Source organism: Humulus lupulus, chromosome 1 (assembly GCF_963169125.1).
Source record: "Humulus lupulus chromosome 1, drHumLupu1.1, whole genome shotgun sequence".
NCBI lineage: Eukaryota > Viridiplantae > Streptophyta > Magnoliopsida > Rosales > Cannabaceae > Humulus > Humulus lupulus.
The window spans coordinates 302,024,007-302,036,054 of NC_084793.1; the positions used below are offsets into that span (position 1 = coordinate 302,024,007).

At 32.1% G+C, this 12,048-nt stretch overlaps 1 non-coding gene across 1 annotated transcript; it reads left to right on the plus strand.

Annotated features, from left to right (window-relative positions):
• Positions 1-2,915: 2,915 nt before the first annotated feature.
• LOC133813296 (small nucleolar RNA R71) lies at positions 2,916-3,021 on the plus strand. Its single transcript, XR_009884325.1, has one exon. It is a non-coding gene; the product is annotated as a small nucleolar RNA R71 (small nucleolar RNA).
• Positions 3,022-12,048: the final 9,027 nt, after the last annotated feature.

The following is a 12,048-nucleotide window of genomic DNA, read 5'->3' on the forward strand; positions in this document are numbered from 1 at the left end:
CGAGTGAGGATCGAGGCATAGCGATCCTAGGGAAGATTAGAAGCTTCTTAACCAAAGGTTTTTATGGAAAACAACCCAATTGAAGGTAATCGAAGTTTAAGTTTTGAGTTTTTCTGAGTTTCTAAGCTTTGAATTGATTTTGTGAATTGTTGAGTTTCTGATTCGTTTAAACCTTGGGTTTTGAGGGTTCTGATGTATGGGGAAGCTTGGGAACTTTGTTTTGATGATTGGGGTATGTTTAGGTGTGTTTTTGGAGGCTTTGGAGTGTTAGAAACGCGTTTGGGAATGGCCCAGGGTTGGGGGCCGAGGCCCTGTTCTTGAGCGTCGCGGCCCTAGTTCGAAGAAGCAGGTGTCAGGAAATTGGCCTTGCTGGGCGCCACGGCCTAGGCCGTAGCCCTAGCCTCAGAGAACCCTGGGGGCCACAACCCTTGCCCTGTTTTCGCCCCGTTTGCTCGTTTTGACCCCGGGAACCTAGTTTTAGGCCTCGGGAGTGTCCTTACTACTTGGATTAGTTTGGGTTGATCTCTTGGAGGCTAGATAATGGTTTGAGAACCCTTGATTATCTTGATTATTGATGGTATCCTATATGTGTTGTGATTAGGTAACCGCTAAAGGACTAAAAGCTAAACCGTTCTCAAAGGTTGTTCTTTTGCTCATTCTAGCTCGAAGCAGAGGTAAGAAAACTACACCCAAAGTGTGACATGCATGGATATTTGTGAGGCATGTTGATTGTATAAATATGGACATGGATTGAATACAGAATCGACAAAAGTGTTAGTATCAGCTGTGAAGCTGTGACTTATTTGTCAGGTTCGGCAGTGATACTGGACACAGGTCAGGTAGCGCTGATTTATTTGTCAGAACGGCCTTAGCGTGAATCACGCAAGCCAACAGAGATTAAATCTAATCGACTACTAGCATTGAATGACTCAAGGAGCATTAATGCCTGACCGACCCTGAGGGTCGATGAATAAACAGAGCTTGGAGGCTAGTGGCTTACTAGCAGCCACTCTCCCACTAAAAAGAGAGCTTGGAGGCTAGTGGCTTACCTATCAGCCACTCTCCCGCTAGAAAACAGAGCTTGGAGGCTAGTGGCTTACCTAACAGCCACTCTCCCGCTAAAATTATGTGTTGTTCATTTGCTTGTTTGAAGCTTTATGTTCAGTGTGATTATATTGATAATCATTTGATAATGTTTATGAAAAGTATTATGTTTTCTTGCTGGACTATGGCTCATGGGTGCTATGTGGTGCAGGTAAAAGGAAAGAAAAGCTCACCTAGCCTTGAGTGGAGAGCTGAAGTGGTGATGTGTACATATGCGGCCGCTTGACCACCACGGCCAAGGTGTTCTCAGAGGAACTAGGGGGTTTACCCTATTTTTGCCGCTTAGGTCGGCGAGACTGTAACTTTACAAACAGTAGTGACAATTTCGTACTAAGAACCACTTGTAAATGTTTTGTTTAGCTCTGCAGAGCAGTTTGTAATAAAATCTCCATTTCCTTTTTATTGGTTTTATACCTTAACCCGTTATTTACAATTAGAGCACGTTTTTGACCAAAGGACTCAGGCAACGAGTCAAATTTCCGGTCCACCGTTCACCGTAACTGTTCTGGGGTAGCCAGGGCGTTACAACAGATGTTGGCTTCATTTCTCCAAGATCGAGTTGCGAGTATACAGAGTAAGGCATGAGATCTACACTCGCGCCAATATCAAGTAAGGCTTGGCTAACTTCATGGGTGCCAATTTGGCAAGAAATGGTGGGACAACCGGGATCTTTGTATTTCGGCGGTGCCTTTTGTTCAATCACCGCACTCACTTGCTCAGTCATGAAAGCAGTCTTCTTGACATGATGCTTCCTTTTTGCAGTGCATAGATCCTTGATGATTTTGGCATAAGCGGGCACTTGTTTAATGATGTGAAGCAAAGGAAGATTAATCTTCACTTGTGTCAAGTGCTCAAGGATTTCAGCTCGGTTATCAGGAAGTTTCCCAACAGGTTTCAAAGCCTGGGGAAATGGTACTTTTGGAGTGGCATTGAGCGGTGGATTTTCATAAATGACTTTTGGAGTATTGGGAGTGTTGGATTTTATGGGTGGGTCTTGCAGAGTTTTACCGCTTCTCGTCGTGATGGCATTCACTTCCTTGACATTTTGATCATTAGAATTTGAAGATTGGGCCATGTGTTGGCCTTGCACATTGAATTTTGGTTGGGAAGGAAGTTTTCCTTTTTCCATAATGGCCAAGGATTCAGTCAATTTTGAGAATTGACATTTCATTTCCTTGATTTCTTCCATCATTTGGCGATTAAGTGTGGATTGTTCCTCGATGAATGCATGAAGAGTATTCTCGAGAGAATTTCGCTGTGGATGAGCATTGTATTGAGGTGCAGAATATGCCATTGATGGTTGAACTTATTGCTCATTTCTCCATTGGCCTCGAGACGATTGAGCTTGGTTGGAATCTCTCCAACTAAAATTTGGGTGGTTTCTCCAACCAGGGTTGTACGTATGGGAGAATGTCTTGTAATATGCCCCTAAGGCATTGCATTGCTCCTCATAAACCCCCCTCATTTCATTCAAAGCTAAGCAGTCCTTAGCTAAGAGCTACGTCCCTCCACAAACAAAGCAAGGTTCTTGCGGTTTCGCCTGAGTGATCATGTGCGGTTTTTGGCCATTTTTCGCCATTAAGACCTCAAACTGCTTTTTCAAAGCTTCGAGTTGGGCCTTAACACTATCTTCTTCTCGAAGTTGATAGATCCCAGATGGTTTGTGAGACTTTTTCGCGGTTTCTTCGAGATATTCAAGAGCATCGTGTGGCTCTTTTTCGAGGAATTCACCATTGCATAGCATTTCTACAAACTGGCGCTCACGACTCGTGAGGCCTTCATAGAAGTAACTGACCAAACACCAGTTCTCATAGCCATGGTGCGGGCACTGATTTAACAGATCATTGAATCTTTCCTAGACTTGACAGAACATTTCATTGTCCTTTTGGAGAATGTGGAAATCTGTTGTTTTAGACTGTTGGTCTTATGGCTAAGGAAGTGTTTCAGAAAGAAATATTTGGTCATCTCCTCCCATGTTCCAATAGACCTGGGTCTCAATGAGTATAACCAACTTTTGGCTTTGTCCTTCAAGGAGAAAGGGAAAAACTTTAGTCGCACAGCATCGGCATTTTTGGCTCGGTTATAGAACGTGGCTATTACCTCCTCGAATTCTCTGATATGCACGTATGGGCTTTCGTTTTCCATTCCATGAAATGTGGGCAAGAGTTGAATCATGCCAGGTTTAAAATCTAATGCGGGCATATTAGGAGGGAAGATGATGCATGAAGGCGTGGAAGTGCGAGTGGGATGGAGGTGGTTATTGAGAGTTCTTGGTTGGATTTCATCATTGCGAGCCATTGCAAATGAATTATTATCAGCGAGAGTTTGTGGAGAAGCACGATTGGTGGAAGGAGTTCCGGAATGAGTGGTGGATAAATTGGAAGAAGTGACACTAGAAGTTTCGTGATGATTCATCCACTCTCGGAATTCAGAATTAGATTTTTTTTTTTCTTTGCTTTTTTTTTTTTTTTTTTGTTAAACTTGTTCCCAAGGGCTAGGCCTTTGGTTTGGACCTTCGGGACTGGGCCAAATTCCTCAAAAATGCCACTTTCTTCATTTTCTTTTTTCAGTTTTAACATTATTTGTTTTCTCTTTTTATTAATGTCCAAATGCAATTTATTTCCTGAAAATTAAACGCAAATTAAATTCAAAATTAATATTTTCAATTGTAAAATATATTACAATAAATTCATAAAAATATTAATCAAAACTTAATTTATTTTACACTTTAAAACCAATAAATTTGCATTTTTGAGCACTAATCAGGGGGTGTAGTGATAGCCAAGTCCAAGTCGAACCCCAAGTTATTTTGGACTCACACAAACTTTCGGACCACATGAAGGCCTGGGGAACACAAGACGGAATTGAAGAGGAGGTTGTACAAAAAACACAGCCACAAATGGGAAGAATCAAGCATAGGAAACGCATGAAGCATCGCGTGTGGCAAGGAATCGCGTGAAACAAAAATGGATGAAGGATTTCATTTTGGCTGAGCTGCGTTGAGGAGGCAAATCCCAAGAGCAATGACTTTTGGTTTTGATTACGTGCATTATGTTGTTCTAGCCTTTAGGCACCGCCAAGGAACCTTACTGGACCAACCAGCATGTCACACTGACACCCTAGCAAATCAAATCCATCATCAGTCGCCAAGTGTTGCAAGGCCAAGCTTTGACTAAGACACATTTGACATATGTTCCCAACAGATGGGAGAACACCACGTGGAGTCCCCCTAATGATCACTAGTAACCGTCTGCCATCATCCGCCCACGTGTGTTTGATGTGCGCGCACGCTGCCCACATGCACTGCATTCCATTGTAGCGCGCGTGCGTGCACCCGTGTAGGTTGGCGTCATTTGGCACCAAAGTCAAGCTCCTGTGATGCTCAAAAGCATCACATATACGTCCGGACACCATCCTAGGGCCACGCCCATGACTTCTCCCTTGGCAAACAGGACCACGCCCATGACTTCTCCCTAGGTAAACAGGACCACCCCTCCTAAGGAGACTTCTGAACATTTAGCCTTCTGCTAGGAGTATATATGATTTCTGCTTAGGAGATATATTTTCTCATTTCTCAGCTGTACCGTGTAACCTCACTTCTCAATTGATTCCAATCATTCTAAGGCCATATTTAGAACCTCTAGAACCCAAGTTGTCCGAGACAATATTAATTATGCTCGTGGTGTTCCCACACACCAAGTCCAGCTCCTTACCGTGTGCGCGCACCCCTGTGCTGACGCGCGCACACCACCCAACGCATGTGCACCCTACGCGTACACCGACTGGTGTCCTGGTCCGCGCGTGCGGACCTTAGTTAGGGAGTAACACCAATGTTGTTCTTAGAGACAGACCTAAGAAGGCGGTAAGGGTGGCCTTGGCCCCCTCATTTAGTGAAATTTTATTACTTTTATCAACTTTTTTTTGTTTCTTTATATAGATTTTTTTTGCAATATAACCCTTAAATTTAAAAGAATGATCAATTTGGCCCCTCCCAATTTTTTTATATCAATTTGGTCCCCCTTAAAGTACACTTTTGGGTCCGTCCCTCTTAGTTGCCATTTTGTTTTGCTTTTGGTTTTTTGTTGTGTTGTTTGATGTTTGTTACTTGTATAATGTCTTTGGGTTTGTGTTAAGATTTAGCTTTGTCTAACAATGGTACTCATGTCTTTCGAAGACTTTAGCTCTTTTGTCGTAATTTTGGTATGAATATAGATTGCATAAAGTTTTTTATCTTCTCAATTTGGGTTCACCGATTCATCAAAAATAGTTTATCAAAGAACGACAGCTCACAAGTAATTTTTTTTTTTTTTTTTTAGGTGGAGTTGAGATTATTAGTTTACCTTCTTAGGTGTTATTTCTCTTAATGTTCAGCATCAATAAAGAGCTTGGTGTTAGTCATCTCCATATGAGATTTATATTTGTTCTGTGAGCATTTCATACTTGTATTGGACATTATCTCATTTTAACCCTTCAAAGAAATATTCATTCTTTCTTTAAAAAGAAAATTCAATTTTTTATTGTGAGCCTCTCATTTTGTATTAATCATAGTCATATTAAGTAAAAACATATTTGTAAAAAAGAGATGATTGATATGATTTAGAGATGAAATCGAGAAAAGAGATGAAAGATGATAATCAGAATCCACAAATGAACAGATAAAGTAAGATAGTAAATGTCTGTGTTCTCCATAGACCAAATTGAAGGTATATTTAGATGGATGAGCCAGGCACATGGAAATTGCAGATACAGGTCTGTGCTTTGAAATATCCAAGACACATAAAAGTATCTATATATAACGACACTTACACTAGTTACAAAATTGAAGAGGTTTTTATCTGTTCTATATTTTCATGCTTCGCCACTATTATATATTACTCTTACTACTGCACTGCTTACATTTCCAAAGTGCCTCTTCTCCCAACCACTTTTGAATTTATCGTTTTTTTAATTCTTCTAAACTCCAAAAATCACCATTTTGATTCCCATGCAGCCAATAATATACAGCTATGTTATATATCACAATAATAACAGTTGGAGGATTAATTACATAGAAGAATTGCCAAATGAAATGACGCAATGCCAGAGAGAATTTGATCATATACTAAGTATTGGCCCAGCCCAAAACTAAGGTTGTACAGTCCATTCAAGTTTGGATATTCAGGTTGGGCTTGGAATTGGACTTGTATTTTTAGGGGTTTTTCTTAAAATACATATATTTTTTTGAGAAAATTACATTCTTCTTCACGAAAATTGAAAAAAAAAAATAATTAATTTATACGGTAATATAAACTAATTACTAAAATTCGGTGATTTTACACCACAGTCATAAGTTTTCTCTAATATCAACTATCTTCTACTTTTTTATTTTATTGTCTTAGTATCATACATAAAATTTCTAATTAAATAAGTCATTTTTCACTTTTTTTTCTCTCCATTAATATTACTTTTTTTATTTAATTTGTTTACAGTCCTATTTTTATTTAAATTGATATAAATGATCTTTCAATTTTATTATATATATATTCATAAATTTTTGTAACATATATTAATAGTAATAGGAGAGATAGTGATAAAAAAATATTATATTGTTTTGAAAAACATAACTAGTCAAATCTCAACACTCAATGTTAAACTAAAATCTTAATCTAGTCAAAGTTTAAGCTTTGTTGAAAAAATATATTTTAAAGTTAAAAAATTAATTTTGTAAATTTTTGTAACAATCATGTTAAATAAATTTATAAATATTTATGTAAATGTTAGTTACAAAAATAAACTTCTTGATTGTGCAATTAGTTTTGCAAACTGTTATTACAAAAATGTAAAACTTGTATATAAAATTATCGTAATTCACTACTCTCTAACTGTATTTTTATATAAATATATATATAATAAAGTGTTTTATAAATAATGAATATCTTAAATTTATATTTTTAAGTTGTATAATATAAATTTGAGGTTTACTATAATTTTTTGGTACAATATTGTAACATATGGAAAATTATATTATTTTTATGTAAATTTTGGTTACGATTTCTTAACTACAAATTATTTTTGTAAATGTTAGTTACAAAAATATTTTTCCTAATTATGAAACTAGATTTGTAAACTATTGTTACAAAAATAAAAAATTAGTTACGATTTTATTCGTAATTTTTATGTACAAAATAATACAATTCTAAAACTAATTTTTGTAAATATTATTTACAAACACGTAAAAGATATTTACAATTTTGTAACAGATATTTACAAGTTTGTAAACGTTGATCACAAAAAATTATATTTTACCGCTTTTATTTAAGATTTAAAAGCCACTCCATATTTACACTTTTGCCACTCCGTGTTTTTATCCAAAAATTCCGTATTTTTGTAATATACCGTATTTTTCATTTTTTTTTTAACTTTTAGTGCATTTTTGTAGATTTCCCTATTTTTTTTTACTTTTTTTATTGGTAGTTTTTGAAAAATATGGCTTTTATATCATCAATGTGCAAAAATATGAGAATTATACTTTTTTAATTTGTATGGGAAAATTTATTAAAGAAAAAGTTAAAATATGGGAAACACAATTAGTAGCTAATTAAAATATGAAAATGTCATATTTTTTTATCATAATTATGTTTTCTTTGATTTTGAAGGTAATTTTTTTTTGTTTTTTTCATTTTTATTTTTATTTTTGTACTTATTCTTTTCTCATTCCATTTTATTTTTTTTTCATTTTTTTCACACATATATTTTAACATTACATAATTATTTTACTATTTTTTATTTATTATCTTTTATTATTGTAATTTTTATAGTTTTTTTCCACTATATGTTAAAAAAAATCAAATCAATTTTTTCAGCATTTTCTTTTTACTGTAACACTTATAGGAATACCAAAATTTGGAAACAAAACTAATAAAAATATGAAAACGTGAATGGATAACAGGTTACCTTCACGTTCTTTGTGTGTATATTTCTGGGGGTAACTCGTTTCTTTCACGTTCTGGTATGTTTACCTATGTTACTAAAATCATAGTTACTTCTTCTTCCTTTTTTAATGAAGTGTTCTTCCACTTTTTCCTTCAAATTTGATGTTTATTTTCATATTTAATATGAATAACTCGTCACCCCTATTAGGTAACTGGTTACCCCTCTTATGGCAGAAAGTTACTCATCTCAGGATAACTAGTTACCCCTCCTGGTGCATGTTATTTAACCTAGCTCTAGGATTTTTTTTTACATAACTGTCAAAGACCAATCAAGTAACTGGTTACCTTACTTAGGATTTGAAAAAAGAAACGTATAATCTAAAAAATATATGTTTATAATAAATAAAAAATAATTTTAAAAACAACCAAAGAAAAATTTAATATAAAATTAGTAATATAAAAACGATATAAAAAACAAATAAGCTAAAAAAATAATGATCAAATTATAAACACACCCTTCCAAATTAATAAAACTTGATTAAAAGTAAAACTATGACATAAACCAACTTTTATACAAAAGTATGGGAAAATAAACCCATAAAAGTAAAAATTCTTAAAAAAAAGTCATAGATTAACTTTTTTTTTTTAAATCATATTTTTGCACACTCTATTAAAAATCTCATATAAAATGTAATTTCCTCTTTTTTATTCCTGCTTTTTTATAATAAAAAAAAACGTATACAAGCTTTTAAAATACAACTGAAAAATAACGGGAATTTACTCATTTGGTACCCTATGTTTTTTCAAAGTATCATTTTGGTACCCTCTGTTTTTAATAATGTTCATATGGTATCCTGTATTTTAAAATTATACATATTTGATACCCTAAACTCAGATTTAATAGATAAAATTTTGTCAATATGATCAAACAGTTATCAGTTATATGTAATTAAGTAATTAAATTAAAATTTGGAATTTACATAATTGACAGCAGTTTGATTAAATTTGTAAGATTTTATTAATTAAATTTGAGTATATGGTACCAAATATGTACGATTTTAAAATACATGGTACCATATGAGCATTGTTGAAAACAGAGGATACCAAAATGATACTTTGCAAAAATACAAAGTCCCAAAAAATAACTGGAAAACAAATTACTACATCTATTAGCTTTATAGTTTCATGCTAACTAAAGGGCTTTATAGTTTAAAATGAGCCTTTTAGCAAAATAGCTCCATTTTGGGGAAGTTTTACACAAATATCCCTAAAACTTTTTTTAATGGTTTATAGAACGAAAATTGAACGTTTCCGTGACCCAAAAATGAGGGATTATATTTTAGAAGATTATCTCACAATTATGTTAATTTGCAAACCTGGTAAACTATATTTGCATTTTTTTTGTAAAGAGTCGTTATGTAGTTGCTGAATTTCAAACTAAATAGCCAAATTACATTTTATATGGGTTTTTTAATAGTGTGCAAAAATATGGCTTTTTTTTCTAAGAATTTTTACTTTTATGGATTTATTTTCCCATATTTTTGTATAAAAGTTGGTTTATGCCATAGTTTTACTCTTAATCAAATTTGGAAGGATATGTTTGTAATTTGATTATTATTTTTTTAGGTTATTTATTTTTTTATATTGTTTTTATATTAAATTTTTCTTTGGTTGTTTTGTAAATTTTTTTTTTTGTAATATGAATTGTTTTTAAAATTATTATTTATTTATTATAAACATGTTTTTTTTAAGATTGTACGTTTTTTTTTCAAATCCTGGGTAGGGTAACCAGTTACTTGATTGATCTGGAAAAAAAAATCCTAGAGTTAGGTTAAATAACATCCACCAGGAGGAGTAACCAGTTATCCTGAGATGAGTAACTTTCTATCATAAGAAGGGTAACCAGTTACCTAAGAGGGGTGACAAGTTACTCATATTAAATATGAAAAAAAAACATAAAATTTGAAGGAAAAAATGGAAGAACACTTCATTAAAAAAGGAAGAAGAAGTAACTATGATTTTAGTAACATAAGTAACTAGTTACCATAAAGAAACCATAAATATACACACACCAGAACGTGAAAGTAACCAGTTACCCTCAGAAATATACACACAAAGAATGTGAATATAACCAGTTACCCATTCACGTTTTCATATTTTTATTAGTTTTCTTTCCAAATTTTGGTATTCCTATAAGTGTTACAGTAAAAAGAAAATGCTGAAAAATTAATTTGATTTTTTTTTTTTTTTTGCATATAGTGGAAAAACTATAAAAAAAAAATACAATAATAAAAGATAATAAATAAAAAAATAGTAGAATAATTATGTAATGTTAAAATATATGTGTGAAAAAAAAAGAAAAAAAAAGAAATAGAATGAGAAAAGAATAAATACAAAAATGAAAAAAAAAATGATGAATGAAAAAAAATAGATGAATAAATAAGAATGAAAAGAAGAAGAAGAAAAATAATAGAAAAAAAATATGAATGAAAAAATTGGTAGAAAAAAATGAAAAAAAAAATGGAAGAAGAAAAAAAAAAGCTCATATGTGTGAAAAAAGAAAAAAAATAGAAAGCGAAAATAATAAATACAACAATGAAGAAAAAATAGAATGAAAAAAAAACTGAAAAAATATGAAAGAAAAAAAAACAATACAATACAATACAAATGAAATAAAAAAATAGATAAATGAAAAAAAAAAGAATAATAAAAAAATGGAAAGAAAAAAAGATGTTGGAAAAAATTGGTAGAAAAAATGGAGGAAAAAACGAAGAAAGGAAAAAAATTAAAAAATGATGGAAAAAAATTTAAAAAAATTTAAAATAAAATTACTTTCAAAATCAAAGAAAATATAACTATGATAACAAAAGTGTGATATTTTTATATTTTAGTTAGCTACTAATTGTGTTTACCATACTTTAATTTTTTCACTTCTATACTTTTGCAATTTGGTGGCATAAAAGTCATATTTTTTAAAAAATTTCTATTTCCTTGCTCCTTTCTAATTTGATAAAAAAAAAAAAAAAAACTCTATAATCTATGGTCAATTCATAATTACTAAACATGGTTGTGACTAATTTAGTAGTTTGTCCGATATATTAGTAATTCCCAATAGCCCAACTTTTGATAATTTGTAAAGGCATAGTGATTAGATAGGTAACTTCGTGGCGAAGTCAATACAGTTAAAACTATAATGATAATAATTAATTGTGTTCTAATTGAGAGGTTAAACTAAAAGTTATTGGTACAAAATAAAGGGAATATACTTATTTGGTATCTTATATTTTTGCAAAGTATTATTTTGGTACTCTCTGTTTTCAATAATGCTCATATGGTACCCTATATTTTAAAATCGTACATATTTGGTACCCTAAACTCAAATTTGATAGATAAAATTTTGTCAATTTAATCAAACTGCTGTCAATTATGTAAGTTACAAATTTAAATTTAATTACATAATTACATGTAACTGATAACAATTTGATTATATTGACAAAATTTTTTCTATCAAATCTGAATTTAGGGTACCAAATATATACGATTTTAAAATATAAAGTACCATATGAGCATTATTGAAAACAAAGATACTAAAATGATATTTTGTAAAAATATAAAATACCAAATAAATATATTCCCCAAAATAAATTCTTAACACCTAAAAGTATCAACTTCAACTATGGGCAGAACCACATGCATCGTAGAGGCTGCCATAGCCCCCAAATTTTTTTAAAATATATAATTTTACATTAAAAAAAGTATTTAAAAATGATTTTTTTTTAATTTAATTTTTATAATTTTTTGCTTGGCCTCTCCTGTCCACAAAGGCAAGTTCTGCCGCCACTGACTTCAACATTAGAACAATAAAAACAAGGAAAATTTAATAACTATTATTCGAAATATATTTATATAAAGTTGTTTGACAGGTTAATTTACTTTTTATCGTAGGATCTCATTTATATAAGTTTATATGCATGCTTCTTATAAATATATATTCAAAACAATATATAAAGTAGAAAGCATAAAATCATACAAG